A 24693-nucleotide genomic window follows, 5' to 3' on the forward strand; every position below is an offset into this window, starting at 1 on the left:
ATTAAATAATGTTTTCTCTGGAACTGCTTAACCTAGCGAAGCGAAAATTTGCACTTATCGTCTACAATTGTGTTTGCACATGTGGTGAAAATTATGACATCAGAAGTCACATGGTTTGGCCGCCATCTTGGATTGAAGGATAAATATTAATTAATGTTTACTCTGGAACCGCTTCCTCTGTATATGCGAAACTTCACATTTATAATTCAGGTGACATGCGAAACAAAAGTTTAAAATTTCAACCTGATCGGTCACGCGGTTTGGGAGCCAGAATTATTTAATTATTTGAATCTAGAAGCCAGTAATAACGAAATTGAACGCTTTGTGCTGCCCGGTTCAGAACTCGTCTGTTCCGCGCCCTCTCGAAGCAGGCCTCTGTTTGTATCACTATTAAATAATGTTTTTCTCTGGCACCGCTTATCCTTTCAATGCGAAACTTTGCGACTGTCATCTGCAGAAAGTCCCATGTTGTATCAAAGGCCGACACGTCTGGGTACCCGGTCATCACTGCCAGCAGTTATAAAGTGGCAGTTCTAGTTAGGGTACCCTGTGAGTACAGGGTACCCTATTGTTTTTCTTCTGTTTATTATTATTATTATTATTTTTCTTTTTCCGCCGGCATTTTGCACCCTTTTTCGCTTTAAAAACCATTTTCTCTGGGATACTAAGTCCGATCGACACAAAATTTTCACCACAGTATGTATCTTTTTGATAGCACAATCACGTTATAATTATGACGTCATTGGTCACGTGGTACGGTCGCCATCTTGAAAAAGCGATAAACTTTGGACATCTGTATCTCGGAAACCGTGCAATGGAAAATTTTTTCGCTTGATACATTTTACTAAGCTCCCTATGGGGAACACGTGTGATTTTTCGTGACGTCATAGGTGAAGCGATATTCCAGTGAAAATTCGTCAAGTAGAACGCCATATAGGAAAAATCTGAAAAATTCTGAGCATCATCTACGCCTAAAATTGCTGCGGAAAATGTTTTTCTTGACGTCATCGATGACGTAATTCGGCCGCCATCTTGTTTTTTAGTGTTTTTTAAAAAAATCTTCTTCTCCAGAAGGGCTGGACAGATTAAGGCGAAACTTTACAGGTACATTCCCCCTGATGTCCTCTTTCAAGTTTGTTAATTTGTTGTTGATACGTCACATGGTTTGGCGGCCATCTTGAAAAAACCCTAAAACCTTCAAACATCTTCTTCTCCAGAAGCGCTGGTCCCATGAAGGCGAGATTTCACAACTATATTCGGGACATGTATGCGATGCAAGTTTGTTAATTTCAAAGTGATAGGTCACATGGTTTGGCCGCCATGTTGGATTTAAGAAAAATATTAAATAATGTTTTCTCTGGTATTTCATAAGCCATCGAAGCGAAAATTTGCAATTGCCTTCCTCCCTCAAGTCTGCATACATGGTAAAAAATTTTTACCTCAGAAGTCACATGGTTTGGCGGCCATCTTGGATAGAAAAATAGACCTTATCCGATTTTCACGAAACTTCACACACTTGTTCGGGTCGACGATGGAAAGCAGAATTTAAATTTATGATATCATAGGTCACAAGGTTCGGCAGCCATCTTGGATTGAAAATGAATAAATTTTAAAAATCTTCTTCTCCAGAAGGGCAAGACAGATTAAGACGAAACTTCACAGATATATTCCCCATGAGATCCTTTCTCAAGTTTGTTAATTTCTTCTTGATCGGTCACATGGTTTGGCGGCCATCTTGAAAAAACCCTAAAACCTTCAAACATCTTCTTCTCCAGAAGCGCTGGTCCACTGAAGGGGAGATTTCAGAACTATATTCGGGAGAGTAAGGCGATATAAGTTTGTTAATTTCGAATTGATAAGTCACATGGTTTGGCCGCCATCTTGGATTTAAGAAAAATATTAAATAATGTTTTCTCTGGAACCGCTTAACCAAACGAATCGAAAATTTGTAATTATCATCGAGAGGGCATTATGCACGCATGATAAAAATTATGACGTCACACGTCACATGGTTTGGCGGCCATCTTGGATAGAAAAACGCACCTTAACCGATTAACACGAAACTTCACAACCGTGTTCCAATACCCAGTTGGAAGCAGAATATAAATTTCTGATGTCATAGGTCACATGGTTCGTCAGCCATCTTGGATTGAAAAACAATATCTTCAAACGTCTTTTTCTCTGAAACGGCTGAACAGATCCAGGCGAAACTCGACCACTATGACCGCCTCTCCTTGACGAATAAAAAGTTCCAACCCCCTTTTTGAGGTACGACGCAACGTTTGGCAGCCATATTGGATTGAAGGAAAAATATTAATTAATGTTTACTCTGGTACTACTGCATCAATAAATGTGAAGCATCACCTTTATGGTGCAACAGTCATGCGGAATGAGGGTTTGAAATTTCAACGGGATCGGGCGCAGGGTTTGGCAGCCATGTTGGTTTTAAGAAAAATATTAAATAATGTTTTCTCTGGAACTGCTTAACCTAGCGAAGCGAAAATTTGCACTTATCGTCTACAATTGTGTTTGCACATGTGGTGAAAATTATGACATCAGAAGTCACATGGTTTGGCCGCCATCTTGGATTGAAGGATAAATATTAATTAATGTTTACTCTGGAACCGCTTCCTCTGTATATGCGAAACTTCACATTTATAATTCAGGTGACATGCGAAACAAAAGTTTAAAATTTCAACCTGATCGGTCACGCGGTTTGGGAGCCAGAATTATTTAATTATTTGAATCTAGAAGCCAGTAATAACGAAATTGAACGCTTTGTGCTGCCCGGTTCAGAACTCGTCTGTTCCGCGCCCTCTCGAAGCAGGCCTCTGTTTGTATCACTATTAAATAATGTTTTTCTCTGGCACCGCTTATCCTTTCAATGCGAAACTTTGCGACTGTCATCTGCAGAAAGTCCCATGTTGTATCAAAGGCCGACACGTCTGGGTACCCGGTCATCACTGCCAGCAGTTATAAAGTGGCAGTTCTAGTTAGGGTACCCTGTGAGTACAGGGTACCCTATTGTTTTTCTTCTGTTTATTATTATTATTATTATTTTTCTTTTTCCGCCGGCATTTTGCACCCTTTTTCGCTTTAAAAACCATTTTCTCTGGGATACTAAGTCCGATCGACACAAAATTTTCACCACAGTATGTATCTTTTTTGATAGCACAATCACGTTATAATTATGACGTCATTGGTCACGTGGTACGGTCGCCATCTTGAAAAAGCGATAAACTTTGGACATCTGTATCTCGGAAACCGTGCAATGGAAAATTTTTTCGCTTGATACATTTTACTAAGCTCCCTATGGGGAACACGTGTGATTTTTCGTGACGTCATAGGTGAAGCGATATTCCAGTGAAAATTCGTCAAGTAGAACGCCATATAGGAAAAATCTGAAAAATTCTGAGCATCATCTACGCCTAAAATTGCTGCGGAAAATGTTTTTCTTGACGTCATCGATGACGTAATTCGGCCGCCATCTTGTTTTTTAGTGTTTTTTAAAAAAATCTTCTTCTCCAGAAGGGCTGGACAGATTAAGGCGAAACTTTACAGGTACATTCCCCTGATGTCCTCTTTCAAGTTTGTTAATTTGTTGTTGATACGTCACATGGTTTGGCGGCCATCTTGAAAAAACCCTAAAACCTTCAAACATCTTCTTCTCCAGAAGCGCTGGTCCCATGAAGGCGAGATTTCACAACTATATTCGGGACATGTATGCGATGCAAGTTTGTTAATTTCAAAGTGATAGGTCACATGGTTTGGCCGCCATGTTGGATTTAAGAAAAATATTAAATAATGTTTTCTCTGGTATTTCATAAGCCATCGAAGCGAAAATTTGCAATTGCCTTCCTCCCTCAAGTCTGCATACATGGTAAAAAATTTTTACCTCAGAAGTCACATGGTTTGGCGGCCATCTTGGATAGAAAAATAGACCTTATCCGATTTTCACGAAACTTCACACACTTGTTCGGGTCGACGATGGAAAGCAGAATTTAAATTTATGATATCATAGGTCACAAGGTTCGGCAGCCATCTTGGATTGAAAATGAATAAATTTTAAAAATCTTCTTCTCCAGAAGGGCAAGACAGATTAAGACGAAACTTCACAGATATATTCCCCATGAGATCCTTTCTCAAGTTTGTTAATTTCTTCTTGATCGGTCACATGGTTTGGCGGCCATCTTGAAAAAACCCTAAAACCTTCAAACATCTTCTTCTCCAGAAGCGCTGGTCCACTGAAGGGGAGATTTCAGAACTATATTCGGGAGAGTAAGGCGATATAAGTTTGTTAATTTCGAATTGATAAGTCACATGGTTTGGCCGCCATCTTGGATTTAAGAAAAATATTAAATAATGTTTTCTCTGGAACCGCTTAACCAAACGAATCGAAAATTTGTAATTATCATCGAGAGGGCATTATGCACGCATGATAAAAATTATGACGTCACACGTCACATGGTTTGGCGGCCATCTTGGATAGAAAAACGCACCTTAACCGATTAACACGAAACTTCACAACCGTGTTCCAATACCCAGTTGGAAGCAGAATATAAATTTCTGATGTCATAGGTCACATGGTTCGTCAGCCATCTTGGATTGAAAAACAATATCTTCAAACGTCTTTTTCTCTGAAACGGCTGAACAGATCCAGGCGAAACTCGACCACTATGACCGCCTCTCCTTGACGAATAAAAAGTTCCAACCCCCTTTTGAGGTACGACGCAACGTTTGGCAGCCATATTGGATTGAAGGAAAAATATTAATTAATGTTTACTCTGGTACTACTGCATCAATAAATGTGAAGCATCACCTTTATGGTGCAACAGTCATGCGGAATGAGGGTTTGAAATTTCAACGGGATCGGGCGCAGGGTTTGGCAGCCATGTTGGTTTTAAGAAAAATATTAAATAATGTTTTCTCTGGAACTGCTTAACCTAGCGAAGCGAAAATTTGCACTTATCGTCTACAATTGTGTTTGCACATGTGGTGAAAATTATGACATCAGAAGTCACATGGTTTGGCCGCCATCTTGGATTGAAGGATAAATATTAATTAATGTTTACTCTGGAACCGCTTCCTCTGTATATGCGAAACTTCACATTTATAATTCAGGTGACATGCGAAACAAAAGTTTAAAATTTCAACCTGATCGGTCACGCGGTTTGGGAGCCAGAATTATTTAATTATTTGAATCTAGAAGCCAGTAATAACGAAATTGAACGCTTTGTGCTGCCCGGTTCAGAACTCGTCTGTTCCGCGCCCTCTCGAAGCAGGCCTCTGTTTGTATCACTATTAAATAATGTTTTTCTCTGGCACCGCTTATCCTTTCAATGCGAAACTTTGCGACTGTCATCTGCAGAAAGTCCCATGTTGTATCAAAGGCCGACACGTCTGGGTACCCGGTCATCACTGCCAGCAGTTATAAAGTGGCAGTTCTAGTTAGGGTACCCTGTGAGTACAGGGTACCCTATTGTTTTTCTTCTGTTTATTATTATTATTATTATTTTTCTTTTTCCGCCGGCATTTTGCACCCTTTTTCGCTTTAAAAACCATTTTCTCTGGGATACTAAGTCCGATCGACACAAAATTTTCACCACAGTATGTATCTTTTTGATAGCACAATCACGTTATAATTATGACGTCATTGGTCACGTGGTACGGTCGCCATCTTGAAAAAAGCGATAAACTTTGGACATCTGTATCTCGGAAACCGTGCAATGGAAAATTTTTTCGCTTGATACATTTTACTAAGCTCCCTATGGGGAACACGTGTGATTTTTCGTGACGTCATAGGTGAAGCGATATTCCAGTGAAAATTCGTCAAGTAGAACGCCATATAGGAAAAATCTGAAAAATTCTGAGCATCATCTACGCCTAAAATTGCTGCGGAAAATGTTTTTCTTGACGTCATCGATGACGTAATTCGGCCGCCATCTTGTTTTTTAGTGTTTTTTAAAAAATCTTCTTCTCCAGAAGGGCTGGACAGATTAAGGCGAAACTTTACAGGTACATTCCCCTGATGTCCTCTTTCAAGTTTGTTAATTTGTTGTTGATACGTCACATGGTTTGGCGGCCATCTTGAAAAAACCCTAAAACCTTCAAACATCTTCTTCTCCAGAAGCGCTGGTCCCATGAAGGCGAGATTTCACAACTATATTCGGGACATGTATGCGATGCAAGTTTGTTAATTTCAAAGTGATAGGTCACATGGTTTGGCCGCCATGTTGGATTTAAGAAAAATATTAAATAATGTTTTCTCTGGTATTTCATAAGCCATCGAAGCGAAAATTTGCAATTGCCTTCCTCCCTCAAGTCTGCATACATGGTAAAAAATTTTTACCTCAGAAGTCACATGGTTTGGCGGCCATCTTGGATAGAAAAATAGACCTTATCCGATTTTCACGAAACTTCACACACTTGTTCGGGTCGACGATGGAAAGCAGAATTTAAATTTATGATATCATAGGTCACAAGGTTCGGCAGCCATCTTGGATTGAAAATGAATAAATTTTAAAAATCTTCTTCTCCAGAAGGGCAAGACAGATTAAGACGAAACTTCACAGATATATTCCCCATGAGATCCTTTCTCAAGTTTGTTAATTTCTTCTTGATCGGTCACATGGTTTGGCGGCCATCTTGAAAAAACCCTAAAACCTTCAAACATCTTCTTCTCCAGAAGCGCTGGTCCACTGAAGGGGAGATTTCAGAACTATATTCGGGAGAGTAAGGCGATATAAGTTTGTTAATTTCGAATTGATAAGTCACATGGTTTGGCCGCCATCTTGGATTTAAGAAAAATATTAAATAATGTTTTCTCTGGAACCGCTTAACCAAACGAATCGAAAATTTGTAATTATCATCGAGAGGGCATTATGCACGCATGATAAAAATTATGACGTCACACGTCACATGGTTTGGCGGCCATCTTGGATAGAAAAACGCACCTTAACCGATTAACACGAAACTTCACAACCGTGTTCCAATACCCAGTTGGAAGCAGAATATAAATTTCTGATGTCATAGGTCACATGGTTCGTCAGCCATCTTGGATTGAAAAACAATATCTTCAAACGTCTTTTTCTCTGAAACGGCTGAACAGATCCAGGCGAAACTCGACCACTATGACCGCCTCTCCTTGACGAATAAAAAGTTCCAACCCCTTTTGAGGTACGACGCAACGTTTGGCAGCCATATTGGATTGAAGGAAAAATATTAATTAATGTTTACTCTGGTACTACTGCATCAATAAATGTGAAGCATCACCTTTATGGTGCAACAGTCATGCGGAATGAGGGTTTGAAATTTCAACGGGATCGGGCGCAGGGTTTGGCAGCCATGTTGGTTTTAAGAAAAATATTAAATAATGTTTTCTCTGGAACTGCTTAACCTAGCGAAGCGAAAATTTGCACTTATCGTCTACAATTGTGTTTGCACATGTGGTGAAAATTATGACATCAGAAGTCACATGGTTTGGCCGCCATCTTGGATTGAAGGATAAATATTAATTAATGTTTACTCTGGAACCGCTTCCTCTGTATATGCGAAACTTCACATTTATAATTCAGGTGACATGCGAAACAAAAGTTTAAAATTTCAACCTGATCGGTCACGCGGTTTGGGAGCCAGAATTATTTAATTATTTGAATCTAGAAGCCAGTAATAACGAAATTGAACGCTTTGTGCTGCCCGGTTCAGAACTCGTCTGTTCCGCGCCCTCTCGAAGCAGGCCTCTGTTTGTATCACTATTAAATAATGTTTTTCTCTGGCACCGCTTATCCTTTCAATGCGAAACTTTGCGACTGTCATCTGCAGAAAGTCCCATGTTGTATCAAAGGCCGACACGTCTGGGTACCCGGTCATCACTGCCAGCAGTTATAAAGTGGCAGTTCTAGTTAGGGTACCCTGTGAGTACAGGGTACCCTATTGTTTTTCTTCTGTTTATTATTATTATTATTATTTTTCTTTTTCCGCCGGCATTTTGCACCCTTTTTCGCTTTAAAAACCATTTTCTCTGGGATACTAAGTCCGATCGACACAAAATTTTCACCACAGTATGTATCTTTTTTGATAGCACAATCACGTTATAATTATGACGTCATTGGTCACGTGGTACGGTCGCCATCTTGAAAAAGCGATAAACTTTGGACATCTGTATCTCGGAAACCGTGCAATGGAAAATTTTTTCGCTTGATACATTTTACTAAGCTCCCTATGGGGAACACGTGTGATTTTTCGTGACGTCATAGGTGAAGCGATATTCCAGTGAAAATTCGTCAAGTAGAACGCCATATAGGAAAAATCTGAAAAATTCTGAGCATCATCTACGCCTAAAATTGCTGCGGAAAATGTTTTTCTTGACGTCATCGATGACGTAATTCGGCCGCCATCTTGTTTTTTAGTGTTTTTTAAAAAAATCTTCTTCTCCAGAAGGGCTGGACAGATTAAGGCGAAACTTTACAGGTACATTCCCCCTGATGTCCTCTTTCAAGTTTGTTAATTTGTTGTTGATACGTCACATGGTTTGGCGGCCATCTTGAAAAACCCCTAAAACCTTCAAACATCTTCTTCTCCAGAAGCGCTGGTCCCATGAAGGCGAGATTTCACAACTATATTCGGGACATGTATGCGATGCAAGTTTGTTAATTTCAAAGTGATAGGTCACATGGTTTGGCCGCCATGTTGGATTTAAGAAAAATATTAAATAATGTTTTCTCTGGTATTTCATAAGCCATCGAAGCGAAAATTTGCAATTGCCTTCCTCCCTCAAGTCTGCATACATGGTAAAAAAATTTTACCTCAGAAGTCACATGGTTTGGCGGCCATCTTGGATAGAAAAATAGACCTTATCCGATTTTCACGAAACTTCACACACTTGTTCGGGTCGACGATGGAAAGCAGAATTTAAATTTATGATATCATAGGTCACAAGGTTCGGCAGCCATCTTGGATTGAAAATGAATAAATTTTAAAAATCTTCTTCTCCAGAAGGGCAAGACAGATTAAGACGAAACTTCACAGATATATTCCCCATGAGATCCTTTCTCAAGTTTGTTAATTTCTTCTTGATCGGTCACATGGTTTGGCGGCCATCTTGAAAAAACCCTAAAACCTTCAAACATCTTCTTCTCCAGAAGCGCTGGTCCACTGAAGGGGAGATTTCAGAACTATATTCGGGAGAGTAAGGCGATATAAGTTTGTTAATTTCGAATTGATAAGTCACATGGTTTGGCCGCCATCTTGGATTTAAGAAAAATATTAAATAATGTTTTCTCTGGAACCGCTTAACCAAACGAATCGAAAATTTGTAATTATCATCGAGAGGGCATTATGCACGCATGATAAAAATTATGACGTCACACGTCACATGGTTTGGCGGCCATCTTGGATAGAAAAACGCACCTTAACCGATTAACACGAAACTTCACAACCGTGTTCCAATACCCAGTTGGAAGCAGAATATAAATTTCTGATGTCATAGGTCACATGGTTCGTCAGCCATCTTGGATTGAAAAACAATATCTTCAAACGTCTTTTTCTCTGAAACGGCTGAACAGATCCAGGCGAAACTCGACCACTATGACCGCCTCTCCTTGACGAATAAAAAGTTCCATCCCCTTTTGAGGTACGACGCAACGTTTGGCAGCCATATTGGATTGAAGGAAAAATATTAATTAATGTTTACTCTGGTACTACTGCATCAATAAATGTGAAGCATCACCTTTATGGTGCAACAGTCATGCGGAATGAGGGTTTGAAATTTCAACGGGATCGGGCGCAGGGTTTGGCAGCCATGTTGGTTTTAAGAAAAATATTAAATAATGTTTTCTCTGGAACTGCTTAACCTAGCGAAGCGAAAATTTGCACTTATCGTCTACAATTGTGTTTGCACATGTGGTGAAAATTATGACATCAGAAGTCACATGGTTTGGCCGCCATCTTGGATTGAAGGATAAATATTAATTAATGTTTACTCTGGAACCGCTTCCTCTGTATATGCGAAACTTCACATTTATAATTCAGGTGACATGCGAAACAAAAGTTTAAAATTTCAACCTGATCGGTCACGCGGTTTGGGAGCCAGAATTATTTAATTATTTGAATCTAGAAGCCAGTAATAACGAAATTGAACGCTTTGTGCTGCCCGGTTCAGAACTCGTCTGTTCCGCGCCCTCTCGAAGCAGGCCTCTGTTTGTATCACTATTAAATAATGTTTTTCTCTGGCACCGCTTATCCTTTCAATGCGAAACTTTGCGACTGTCATCTGCAGAAAGTCCCATGTTGTATCAAAGGCCGACACGTCTGGGTACCCGGTCATCACTGCCAGCAGTTATAAAGTGGCAGTTCTAGTTATTATTATTATTCTTCCGCCGTAAATTTGCAAAATTTCCAAATTTTTTCGCTTTAAATGCCATTTTCTCAGAAATGGTAAGACCAATCGACACAAAATTTTCACCAAATATGTATCCTTTTTGATAGCATACATAATTGATAATTATGACGTCATAGGTCACGTGATACGGGCGCCATCTTGAAAAAACAGATCAACTTTGGACCTCTGTATCTCGGAAACCTTCTAGTGTAAAAAAATTTCGCTTGATACATTTGAACAAGCTCCCTCTCGGGTATACGTGTGATTTTTCGTGACGTCATCAGTGAAGAGGTATCCCAGTAAAAATTCGTCAAGTAGAACGCCACATGGCAAAAATTTGAAATTTCTTGAGCATCATCTACACAAAAATTCATCGTAGAAAAAAAATATTTTGACGTCATCAGTGACGTAATTCGGCCGCCATCTTGTTTTTTTGTGTTTTTTTAAAAAAAATCTTCTTCTCCAGAACGGCTGTGCAGATTGAGGCGAAACTTTACAGGCACATTCCCCCTGAGGTCCTCTTTCAAGTTTGTTAATTTGTTGTTGATACGTCACATGGTTTGGCGGCCATCTTGAAAAAACCTTAAAACCTTCAAACATCTTCTTCTCCAGAAGCGCTGGTCCAATGAAGGCGAGATTTCAGAACTATATTCGTGACATGTATGCGATGCAAGTTTGTTAATTTCAAAGTGATAGGTCACATGGTTTGGCCGCCATGTTGGATTTAAGAAAAATATTAAATAATGTTTTCTCTGGCATTTCATAAGCCATCAAAGCGAAAATTTGCAAGTGCCTTCCTCCCTCAAGTCTGCATACATGGTAAAAAAATTTTACCTCAGAAGTCACATGGTTTGGCGGCCATCTTGGATAGAAAAATAGACTTTATCCGATTTACACGAAACTTCACACACTTGTTCGGGTCGACGATGGAAAGCAGAATTTAAATTTATGATATCATAGGTCACAAGGTTCGGCAGCCATCTTGGATTGAAAATGAATAAATTTTAAAAATCTTCTTCTCCAGAAGGGCAAGACAGATTAAGACGAAACTTCACAGATATATTCCCCATGAGATCCTTTCTCAAGTTTGTTAATTTCTTCTTGATCGGTCACATGGTTTGGCGGCCATCTTGAAAAAACCCTAAAACCTTCAAACATCTTCTTCTCCAGAAGCGCTGGTCCACTGAAGGGGAGATTTCAGAACTATATTCGGGAGAGTAAGGCGATATAAGTTTGTTAATTTCGAATTGATAAGTCACATGGTTTGGCCGCCATCTTGGATTTAAGAAAAATATTAAATAATGTTTTCTCTGGAACCGCTTAACCAAACGAATCGAAAATTTGTAATTATCATCGAGAGGGCATTATGCACGCATGATAAAAATTATGACGTCACACGTCACATGGTTTGGCGGCCATCTTGGATAGAAAAACGCACCTTAACCGATTAACACGAAACTTCACAACCGTGTTCCAATACCCAGTTGGAAGCAGAATATAAATTTCTGATGTCATAGGTCACATGGTTCGTCAGCCATCTTGGATTGAAAAACAATATCTTCAAACGTCTTTTTCTCTGAAACGGCTGAACAGATCCAGGCGAAACTCGACCACTATGACCGCCTCTCCTTGACGAATAAAAAGTTCCAACCCCCTTTTGAGGTACGACGCAACGTTTGGCAGCCATATTGGATTGAAGGAAAAATATTAATTAATGTTTACTCTGGTACTACTGCATCAATAAATGTGAAGCATCACCTTTATGGTGCAACAGTCATGCGGAATGAGGGTTTGAAATTTCAACGGGATCGGGCGCAGGGTTTGGCAGCCATGTTGGTTTTAAGAAAAATATTAAATAATGTTTTCTCTGGAACTGCTTAACCTAGCGAAGCGAAAATTTGCACTTATCGTCTACAATTGTGTTTGCACATGTGGTGAAAATTATGACATCAGAAGTCACATGGTTTGGCCGCCATCTTGGATTGAAGGATAAATATTAATTAATGTTTACTCTGGAACCGCTTCCTCTGTATATGCGAAACTTCACATTTATAATTCAGGTGACATGCGAAACAAAAGTTTAAAATTTCAACCTGATCGGTCACGCGGTTTGGGAGCCAGAATTATTTAATTATTTGAATCTAGAAGCCAGTAATAACGAAATTGAACGCTTTGTGCTGCCCGGTTCAGAACTCGTCTGTTCCGCGCCCTCTCGAAGCAGGCCTCTGTTTGTATCACTATTAAATAATGTTTTTCTCTGGCACCGCTTATCCTTTCAATGCGAAACTTTGCGACTGTCATCTGCAGAAAGTCCCATGTTGTATCAAAGGCCGACACGTCTGGGTACCCGGTCATCACTGCCAGCAGTTATAAAGTGGCAGTTCTAGTTATTATTATTATTCTTCCGCCGTAAATTTGCAAAATTTCCAAATTTTTTCGCTTTAAATGCCATTTTCTCAGAAATGGTAAGACCAATCGACACAAAATTTTCACCAAATATGTATCTTTTTTGATAGCATACATAATTGATAATTATGACGTCATAGGTCACGTGATACGGGCGCCATCTTGAAAAACAGATCAACTTTGGACCTCTGTATCTCGGAAACCTTCTAGTGTAAAAAATTTCGCTTGATACATTTGAACAAGCTCCCTCTCGGGTATACGTGTGATTTTTCGTGACGTCATCAGTGAAGAGGTATCCCAGTAAAAATTCGTCAAGTAGAACGCCACATGGCAAAAATTTGAAATTTCTTGAGCATCATCTACACAAAAATTCATCGTAGAAAAAAATATTTTGACGTCATCAGTGACGTAATTCGGCCGCCATCTTGTTTTTTTGTGTTTTTTTTAAAAAATCTTCTTCTCCAGAACGGCTGTGCAGATTGAGGCGAAACTTTACAGGCACATTCCCACTGAGGTCCTCTTTCAAGTTTGTTAATTTGTTGTTGATACGTCACATGGTTTGGCGGCCATCTTGAAAAAACCTTAAAACCTTCAAACATCTTCTTCTCCAGAAGCGCTGGTCCAATGAAGGCGAGATTTCAGAACTATATTCGTGACATGTATGCGATGCAAGTTTGTTAATTTCAAAGTGATAGGTCACATGGTTTGGCCGCCATGTTGGATTTAAGAAAAATATTAAATAATGTTTTCTCTGGCATTTCATAAGCCATCAAAGCGAAAATTTGCAAGTGCCTTCCTCCCTCAAGTCTGCATACATGGTAAAAAAATTTTACCTCAGAAGTCACATGGTTTGGCGGCCATCTTGGATAGAAAAATAGACTTTATCCGATTTACACGAAACTTCACACACTTGTTCGGGTCGACGATGGAAAGCAGAATTTAAATTTATGATATCATAGGTCACAAGGTTCGGCAGCCATCTTGGATTGAAAATGAATAAATTTTAAAAATCTTCTTCTCCAGAAGGGCAAGACAGATTAAGACGAAACTTCACAGATATATTCCCCATGAGATCCTTTCTCAAGTTTGTTAATTTCTTCTTGATCGGTCACATGGTTTGGCGGCCATCTTGAAAAAACCCTAAAACCTTCAAACATCTTCTTCTCCAGAAGCGCTGGTCCACTGAAGGGGAGATTTCAGAACTATATTCGGGAGAGTAAGGCGATATAAGTTTGTTAATTTCGAATTGATAAGTCACATGGTTTGGCCGCCATCTTGGATTTAAGAAAAATATTAAATAATGTTTTCTCTGGAACCGCTTAACCAAACGAATCGAAAATTTGTAATTATCATCGAGAGGGCATTATGCACGCATGATAAAAATTATGACGTCACACGTCACATGGTTTGGCGGCCATCTTGGATAGAAAAACGCACCTTAACCGATTAACACGAAACTTCACAACCGTGTTCCAATACCCAGTTGGAAGCAGAATATAAATTTCTGATGTCATAGGTCACATGGTTCGTCAGCCATCTTGGATTGAAAAACAATATCTTCAAACGTCTTTTTCTCTGAAACGGCTGAACAGATCCAGGCGAAACTCGACCACTATGACCGCCTCTCCTTGACGAATAAAAGTTCCAACCCCCTTTTGAGGTACGACGCAACGTTTGGCAGCCATATTGGATTGAAGGAAAAATATTAATTAATGTTTACTCTGGTACTACTGCATCAATAAATGTGAAGCATCACCTTTATGGTGCAACAGTCATGCGGAATGAGGGTTTGAAATTTCAACGGGATCGGGCGCAGGGTTTGGCAGCCATGTTGGTTTTAAGAAAAATATTAAATAATGTTTTCTCTGGAACTGCTTAACCTAGCGAAGCGAAAATTTGCACTTATCGTCTACAATTGTGTTTGCACATGTGGTGAAAATTATGACATCAGAAGTCACATGGTTTGGCCGCCATCTTGGATTGAAGGATAAATATTAATTAATGTTTACTCTGGAACCGCTTCCTCTGTATATGCGAAACTTCACATTTATAATTCAGGTGACATGCGAAACAAAAGTTTAAAATTTCAACCTGATCGGTCACGCGGTTTGGGAGCCAGAATTATTTAATTATTTGAATCTAGAAGCCAGTAATAACGAAATTGAACGCTTTGTGCTGCCCGGTTCAGAACTCGTCTGTTCCGCGCCCTCTCGAAGCAGGCCTCTGTTTGTATCACTATTAAATAATGTTTTTCTCTGGCACCGCTTATCCTTTCAATGCGAAACTTTGCGACTGTCATCTGCAGAAAGTCCCATGTTGTATCAAAGGCCGACACGTCTGGGTACCCGGTCATCACTGCCAGCAGTTATAAAGTGGCAGTTCTAGTTAGGGTACCCTGTGAGTACAGGGTACCCTATTGTTTTTCTTCTGTTTATTATTATTATTATTATTTTTCTTTTTCCGCCGGCATTTTGCACCCTTTTTCGCTTTAAAAACCATTTTCTCTGGGATACTAAGTCCGATCGACACAAAATTTTCACCACAGTATGTATCTTTTTGATAGCACAATCACGTTATAATTATGACGTCATTGGTCACGTGGTACGGTCGCCATCTTGAAAAAAGCGATAAACTTTGGACATCTGTATCTCGGAAACCGTGCAATGGAAAATTTTTTCGCTTGATACATTTTACTAAGCTCCCTATGGGGAACACGTGTGATTTTTCGTGACGTCATAGGTGAAGCGATATTCCAGTGAAAATTCGTCAAGTAGAACGCCATATAGGAAAAATCTGAAAAATTCTGAGCATCATCTACGCCTAAAATTGCTGCGGAAAATGTTTTTCTTGACGTCATCGATGACGTAATTCGGCCGCCATCTTGATTTTTAGTGGTTTTTAACCAAAAGTCTTCTTCTCCAGAAGGGCTGGACAGATTAAGGCGAAACTTTACAGGTACATTCCCCCTGATGTCCTCTTTCAAGTTTGTTAATTTGTTGTTGATACGTCACATGGTTTGGCGGCCATCTTGAAAAAACCCTAAAACCTTCAAACATCTTCTTCTCCAGAAGCGCTGGTCCCATGAAGGCGAGATTTCACAACTATATTCGGGACATGTATGCGATGCAAGTTTGTTAATTTCAAAGTGATAGGTCACATGGTTTGGCCGCCATGTTGGATTTAAGAAAAATATTAAATAATGTTTTCTCTGGTATTTCATAAGCCATCGAAGCGAAAATTTGCAATTGCCTTCCTCCCTCAAGTCTGCATACATGGTAAAAATTTTTTACCTCAGAAGTCACATGGTTTGGCGGCCATCTTGGATAGAAAAATAGACCTTATCCGATTTTCACGAAACTTCACACACTTGTTCGGGTCGACGATGGAAAGCAGAATTTAAATTTATGATATCATAGGTCACAAGGTTCGGCAGCCATCTTGGATTGAAAATGAATAAATTTTAAAAATCTTCTTCTCCAGAAGGGCAAGACAGATTAAGACGAAACTTCACAGATATATTCCCCATGAGATCCTTTCTCAAGTTTGTTAATTTCTTCTTGATCGGTCACATGGTTTGGCGGCCATCTTGAAAAAACCCTAAAACCTTCAAACATCTTCTTCTCCAGAAGCGCTGGTCCACTGAAGGGGAGATTTCAGAACTATATTCGGGAGAGTAAGGCGATATAAGTTTGTTAATTTCGAATTGATAAGTCACATGGTTTGGCCGCCATCTTGGATTTAAGAAAAATATTAAATAATGTTTTCTCTGGAACCGCTTAACCAAACGAATCGAAAATTTGTAATTATCATCGAGAGGGCATTATGCACGCATGATAAAAATTATGACGTCACACGTCACATGGTTTGGCGGCCATCTTGGATAGAAAAACGCACCTTAACCGATTAACACGAAACTTCACAACCGTGTTCCAATACCCAGTTGGAAGCAGAATATAAATTTCTGATGTCATAGGTCACATGGTTCGTCAGCCATCTTGGATTGAAAAACAATATCTTCAAACGTCTTTTTCTCTGAAACGGCTGAACAGATCCAGGCGAAACTCGACCACTATGACCGCCTCTCCTTGACGAATAAAAAGTTCCAACCCCCTTTTGAGGTACGACGCAACGTTTGGCAGCCATATTGGATTGAAGGAAAAATATTAATTAATGTTTACTCTGGTACTACTGCATCAATAAATGTGAAGCATCACCTTTATGGTGCAACAGTCATGCGGAATGAGGGTTTGAAATTTCAACGGGATCGGGCGCAGGGTTTGGCAGCCATGTTGGTTTTAAGAAAAATATTAAATAATGTTTTCTCTGGAACTGCTTAACCTAGCGAAGCGAAAATTTGCACTTATCGTCTACAATTGTGTTTGCACATGTGGTGAAAATTATGACATCAGAAGTCACATGGTTTGGCCGCCATCTTGGATTGAAGGATAAATATTAATTAATGTTTACTCTGGAACCGCTTCCTCTGTATATGCGAAACTTCACATTTATAATTCAGGTGACATGCGAAACAAAAGTTTAAAATTTCAACCTGATCGGTCACGCGGTTTGGGAGCCAGAATTATTTAATTATTTGAATCTAGAAGCCAGTAATAACGAAATTGAACGCTTTGTGCTGCCCGGTTCAGAACTCGTCTGTTCCGCGCCCTCTCGAAGCAGGCCTCTGTTTGTATCACTATTAAATAATGTTTTTCTCTGGCACCGCTTATCCTTTCAATGCGAAACTTTGCGACTGTCATCTGCAGAAAGTCCCATGTTGTATCAAAGGCCGACACGTCTGGGTACCCGGTCATCACTGCCAGCAGTTATAAAGTGGCAGTTCTAGTTATTATTATTTTTCTTTTTCCGCCGGCATTTTGCACCCTTTTTCGCTTTAAAAACCATTTTCTCTGGGATACTAAGTCCGATCGACACAAAATTTTCACCACAGTATGTATCTTTTTTGATAGCACAATCACGTTATAATTATGACGTCATTGGTCACGTGGTACGGTCGCCATCTTGAAAAAAGCGATAAACTTTGGACATCTGTATCTCGGAAACCGTGCAATGGAAAATTTTTTCGCTTGATACATTTTACTAAGCTCCCTATGGGGAACACGTGTGATTTTTCGTGACGTCATAGGTGAAGCGATATTCCAGTGAAAATTCGTCAAGTAGAACGCCATATAGGAAAAATCTGAAAAATTCTGAGCATCATCTACGCCTAAAATTGCTGCGGAAAATGTTTTTCTTGACGTCATCGATGACGTAATTCGGCCGCCATCTTGTTTTTTAGTGTTTTTTAAAAAAATCTTCTTCTCCAGAAGGGCTGGACAGATTAAGGCGAAACTTTACAGGTACATTCCCCTGATGTCCTCTTTCAAGTTTGTTAATTTGTTGTTGATACGTCACATGGTTTGGCGGCCATCTTGAAAAAACCCTAAAACCTTCAAACATCTTCTTCTCCAGAAGCGCTGGTCCCATGAAGGCGAGATTTCACAACTATATTCGGGACATGTATGCGATGCAAGTTTGTTAATTTCAAAGTGATAGGTCACATGGTTTGGCCGCCATGTTGGATTTAAGAAAAATATTAAATAATGTTTTCTCTGGTATTTCATAAGCCATCGAAGCGAAAATTTGCAATTGCCTTCCTCCCTCAAGTCTGCATACATGGTAAAAATTTTTTACCTCAGAAGTCACATGGTTTGGCGGCCATCTTGGATAGAAAAATAGACCTTATCCGATTTTCACGAAACTTCACACACTTGTTCGGGTCGACGATGGAAAGCAGAATTTAAATTTATGATATCATAGGTCACAAGGTTCGGCAGCCATCTTGGATTGAAAATGAATAAATTTTAAAAATCTTCTTCTCCAGAAGGGCAAGACAGATTAAGACGAAACTTCACAGATATATTCCCCATGAGATCCTTTCTCAAGTTTGTTAATTTCTTCTTGATCGGTCACATGGTTTGGCGGCCATCTTGAAAAAACCCTAAAACCTTCAAACATCTTCTTCTCCAGAAGCGCTGGTCCACTGAAGGGGAGATTTCAGAACTATATTCGGGAGAGTAAGGCGATATAAGTTTGTTAATTTCGAATTGATAAGTCACATGGTTTGGCCGCCATCTTGGATTTAAGAAAAATATTAAATAATGTTTTCTCTGGAACCGCTTAACCAAACGAATCGAAAATTTGTAATTATCATCGAGAGGGCATTATGCACGCATGATAAAAATTATGACGTCACACGTCACATGGTTTGGCGGCCATCTTGGATAGAAAAACGCACCTTAACCGATTAACACGAAACTTCACAACCGTGTTCCAATACCCAGTTGGAAGCAGAATATAAATTTCTGATGTCATAGGTCACATGGTTCGTCAGCCATCTTGGATTGAAAAACAATATCTTCAAACGTCTTTTTCTCTGAAACGGCTGAACAGATCCAGGCGAAACTCGACCACTATGACCGCCTCTCCTTGACGAATAAAAAGTTCCAACCCCTTTTGAGGTACGACGCAACGTTTGGCAGCCATATTGGATTGAAGGAAAAATATTAATTAATGTTTACTCTGGTACTACTGCATCAATAAATGTGAAGCATCACCTTTATGGTGCAACAGTCATGCGGAATGAGGGTTTGAAATTTCAACGGGATCGGGCGCAGGGTTTGGCAGCCATGTTGGTTTTAAGAAAAATATTAAATAATGTTTTCTCTGGAACTGCTTAACCTAGCGAAGCGAAAATTTGCACTTATCGTCTACAATTGTGTTTGCACATGTGGTGAAAATTATGACATCAGAAGTCACATGGTTTGGCCGCCATCTTGGATTGAAGGATAAATATTAATTAATGTTTACTCTGGAACCGCTTCCTCTGTATATGCGAAACTTCACATTTATAATTCAGGTGACATGCGAAACAAAAGTTTAAAATTTCAACCTGATCGGTCACGCGGTTTGGGAGCCAGAATTATTTAATTATTTGAATCTAGAAGCCAGTAATAACGAAATTGAACGCTTTGTGCTGCCCGGTTCAGAACTCGTCTGTTCCGCGCCCTCTCGAAGCAGGCCTCTGTTTGTATCACTATTAAATAATGTTTTTCTCTGGCACCGCTTATCCTTTCAATGCGAAACTTTGCGACTGTCATCTGCAGAAAGTCCCATGTTGTATCAAAGGCCGACACGTCTGGGTACCCGGTCATCACTGCCAGCAGTTATAAAGTGGCAGTTCTAGTGTAATTTAAAATTATTTTTTTGTTTTTTTTACAATTACAATTTTTGCAATTACAACAATTTTTTAAACAAATGTCCCCGTAATTGCATTTTTTGGTCCCCATCCCCGTAATCACCCCTCACCTAATGTTTGTTGGGAATGAATTAATGTAATTTATAGTTATTTTTTGTTTTTTACAATTACAACAATTTTTGGAATTACAACAATTTTTTTAACAAATGTCCCCGTAATTGCATTTTTTGGTCCCCATCCCCGTAATCACCCCTCACCTGATGTTTGTTGAGAATGAATTAATGTAATTTAAAGTTTTTTATTATTTTTTACAATTACAATTTACAAATAATTAATTGTTATTTAAAGTTATTTTATTTTATTTTTAGGGTATCCAGTCAAATGGACTGGATAACCTATTGTTTTTCTTCTGTTTATTAGGGTACCCTGTGAGTACAGGGTACCCTATTGTTTTTCTTCTGTTTATTATTACGCATTATTAGGGTACCCTGTGAGTACAGGGTACCCTATTGTTTTTCTTCTGTTTATTATTATTTTTCTTTTTCCGCCGGCATTTTGCACCCTTTTTCGCTTTAAAAACCATTTTCTCTGGGAGACTAAGTCCGATCGAGACAAAATTTTCACCACAGTATGTATCTTTTTGATAGCACAATCACGTTATAATTATGACGTCATTGGTCACGTGGTGCGGGCGCCATCTTGAAAAAAACGATAAACTTTGGACCTCTGTATCTCAGAAACCGTGCAATGGAAAACTTTTTCGCTCGATACATTTTACTAAGCTCCCGATGGGGAACACGTGTGATTTTTCATGATGTCATAGGTGAAGCGATATACCGGTGAAAATTCGTCAAGTAGAACGCCATATGGTAAAAATCTGAAAAATTCTGAGCATCATCTACGCCAAAAATCACTGACGAAAATGTTTTTCTTGACGTCATCGATGACGTAATTCGGCCGCCATCTTGTTTTTTAGTGTTTTTTTTTAAAAAATCTTCTTCTCCAGAACAGCTATGCAGATTGAGGCGAAACTTTACACGCACATTCCCCCTGAAGTCCTCTTTCAAGTTTGTTAATTTGTTATTGATACGTCACATGGTTTGGCGGCCATCTTGAAAAAACCCTAAAACCTTCAAACATCTTCTTCTCCAGAAGCGCTGGTCCAATGAAGGCGAGATTTCAGCATTATATTCGTGACATGTATGCGATGCAAGTTTGTTAATTTCAAAGTGATAGGTCACATGGTTTGGCCGCAATGTTGGATTTAAGAAAAATATTAAATAATGTTTTCTCTGGTATTTCATAAGCCATCGAAGCGAAAATTTGCAAGTGCCTTCCACGTTCAAGTCTGCATACATGGTAAAAAAATTTTACCTCAGAAGTCACATGGTTTGGCGGCCATCTTGGATAGAAAAATAGACTTTATCCGATTTACACGAAACTTCACACACCTGTTCGGGTCGACGATGGAAAGCAGAATTTAAATTTATGATATCATAGGTCACAAGGTTCGGCAGCCATCTTGGATTGAAAATGAATAAATTTTAAAAATCTTCTTCTCCAGAAGGGCAAGACAGATCAAGACGAAACTTAACACATATATTCCCCATGAGGTCCTTTCTCAAGTTTGTTAATTTGTTGTTGATACGTCACATGGTTTGGCGGCCATCTTGAAAAAACCCTAAAACCTTCAAACATCTTCTTCTCCAGAAGCGCTGGTCGGATGAAGGGCAGATTTCAGAAGTATATTCGGGACACGGAGGCGATATAAGTTTGTTAATTTCGAATTGATAAGTCACACGGTTTGGCCGCCATCTTGGATTTAAGAAAAATATTAAATAATGTTTTCTCTGGAACCGCTTAACCTAAGGAATCGAAAGTTTGCAATTATCATCTACCATCGTGTCTGCACGAGAGTTAAAAATTATGATGTCACACGTCACATGGTTTGGCGGCCATCTTGGATAGAAAAATGCACCTTTACCGATTAACACGAAACTTCACACACGTGTTCCAATACCCAGTTGGAAGCAGAATATAAACTTGTGATGTCATAGGTCACATGGTTCGTCAGCCATCTTGGATTGAAAAATAATATCTTAAAACGTCTTTTTCTCTGACACGACTGAACAGATCCAGGCGAAACTCCACCACTATGACCGCCTCTCCATGACGAATAAAAAGTTCTCACCCCCTTTTGAGGTACGACGCAACGTTTGGCAGCCATAGTGGATTGAAGGAAAAATATTAATTAATGTTTACTCTGGAACAACTGCATCAATCAATGTGAAACATCACCTTTATGCTGGAACAGTCATGCGGAATGAGGGTTTGAAATTTCAACGGGATCGGCCCCAGGGTTTGGCAGCCATGTTGGTTTTAAGAAAAATATTAAATAATGTTTTCTCTGGAACTGCTTAACCAAGCGAAGCGAAAATTTGCACTTATCGTCTCCGATCGTGTTTGCACATGTGGTGAAAATTATGACATAACAAGTCACATGGTTTGGCCGCCATCTTGGATTGAAGGATAAATATTAATTAATGTTTACTCTGGAACCGCTGCTTCTATATATATGAAACTCCACATTTGTAATTCAGCCGACATGCGAAACAAAAGTTTAAAATTTCAACCTGATCGGTCACGCGGTTTGGCAGCCAGAATTATTTAATTATTTGAATCTGTTCGCCAGTAATAAGGAAATTGAACACTTTGTGCTGCCCGGTTCGTAGCTCTTCAGTCCCACGCCATATCGAAGCAGGCCTCTGTTTGTATCACTCTTCAATAATGTTTTTTTCTGGAATCACTTTCCCGATGAATGCGAAACTTTGCGACTGTCATCTGCACAAAGTCCCATGTTGTATCAAAGGCGGACGGACTGGGTACCCGGTCATCACTGCCAGCAGTTATAAAGTGGCAGTTCTCGTTATTATTATTTTTCTTCCGCCGTAAATTTGCAAAATTTCCAAATTTTTTCGCTTTAAATGCCATTTTCTCAGAAATGGTAAGACCAATCGACACAAAATTTTCACCAAATATGTATCTTTTTTGATAGCATACATAATTGATAATTATGACGTCATAGGTCACGTGGTACGGGCGCCATCTTGAAAAAAACAGAAAAACTTTGGAGCTCTGTATCTCTGAAATCTTCTAGGGTAAAAAAAATTTCGCTTCATACATTTTAACAAGCTCCCTCTCGGGAATACGTGTGATTTTTCGTGACGTCATCGGTGAAGAGGTATCCCAGTGAAAATTCGTCAAGTAGAACGCCACATGGCAAAAATTTGAAATTTCTTGTGCGTCATCTACACAAAAATTCATCGTAGAAAAAAAATATTTTGTCGTCATCGGTGACGTAATTCGGCCGCCATGTTGTTTTGAAAATTTTTTTTTTAAAAATCTTCTTCTCCAGAAGGGCTGGACAGATTAAGCCGAAACTTTACAGGCACATTCCCCCTGAGGTCCTCTTTCAAGTTTGTTAATTTGTTGTTGATACGTCAGATGGTTTGGCGGCCATCTTGAAAAAACCCTAAAACCTTCAAACATCTTCTTCTCCAGAAGCGCTGGTCCCATGAAGGCGAGATTTCACAACTATATTCGGGATATCTATGCGATGCAAGTTTGTTAATTTCAAAGTGATAGGTCACATGGTTTGGCCGCCATGTTGGATTTAAGAAAAATATTAAATAATGTTTTCTCTGGTATTTCATAAGCCATCGAAGTGAAAATTTGCAATTGCCTTCCTCCCTCAAGTCTGCATATATGGTAAAAAAAATTTTTACCTCAGAAGTCACATGGTTTGGCGGCCATCTTGGATGGAAAAATAGACCTTATCCGATTTTCACGAAACTTCACACAGTTGTTCGGGTCGACGATGGAAAGCAGAATTTAAATTTATGATATCATAGGTCACAAGGTTCGGCAGCCATCTTGGATTGAAAATGAATAAATTTTAAAAATCTTCTTCTCCAGAAGGGCAAGATAGATTAAGACGAAACTTCACACATATATTCCCCATGAGGTCCTTTCTCAAGTTTGTTAATTTGTTCTTGATCGGTCACATGGTTTGGCGGCCATCTTGAAAAAACCCGAAAACCTTCAAACATCTTCTTCTCCAGAAGCGCTGGTCGGATGAAGGGCAGATTTCAGAACTGTATTCGGGACAGGAAGGCGATATAAGTTTGTTAATTTCGAATTGATAAGTCACATGGTTTGGCCGCCATCTTGGATTTAAGAAAAATATTAAATAATATTTTCTCTGGAACCGCTTAACCAAACGAATCGAAAATTTGTAATTATCATCGAGAGGGCAGTCTGCACGCATGGTAAAAATTATGACGTCACACATCACATGGTTTGGCGGCCATCTTGGATAGAAAAACGCACCTTTACCGATTAACACGAAACTTCACAAACGTGTTTCAATACCTAGTTGGAAGCAGAGTATAAATTTCTGATGCCATAGGTCACATGGTTCGTCAGCCATCTTGGATTGAAAAACAATATCTTCAAATGTCTTTTTCTCTGAAACGGCTGAACAGATCCAGGCGAAACTCGACCACTATGACCGCATCTCCATGACGAATAAAAGTTCTCACCCCTTTTTGAGGTACGACGCAACGTTTGGCAGCCATATTGGATTGAAGGAAAA

At 39.3% G+C, this 24693-nt stretch overlaps 1 protein-coding gene across 4 annotated transcripts in view; it reads left to right on the forward strand.

Annotated features, from left to right (window-relative positions):
* Positions 1-24693, forward strand: part of LOC147019866 (uncharacterized) — a 254067-nt gene that overhangs the window by 74002 nt on the left and 155372 nt on the right. The window lies entirely within an intron of this gene.

The sequence above is a fragment of the Eptatretus burgeri genome, chromosome 9 (assembly GCF_056783735.1).
Source record: "Eptatretus burgeri isolate ZD-2024b chromosome 9, Ebu_testis_v1, whole genome shotgun sequence".
NCBI classification, from domain to species: domain Eukaryota; kingdom Metazoa; phylum Chordata; class Myxini; order Myxiniformes; family Myxinidae; genus Eptatretus; species Eptatretus burgeri.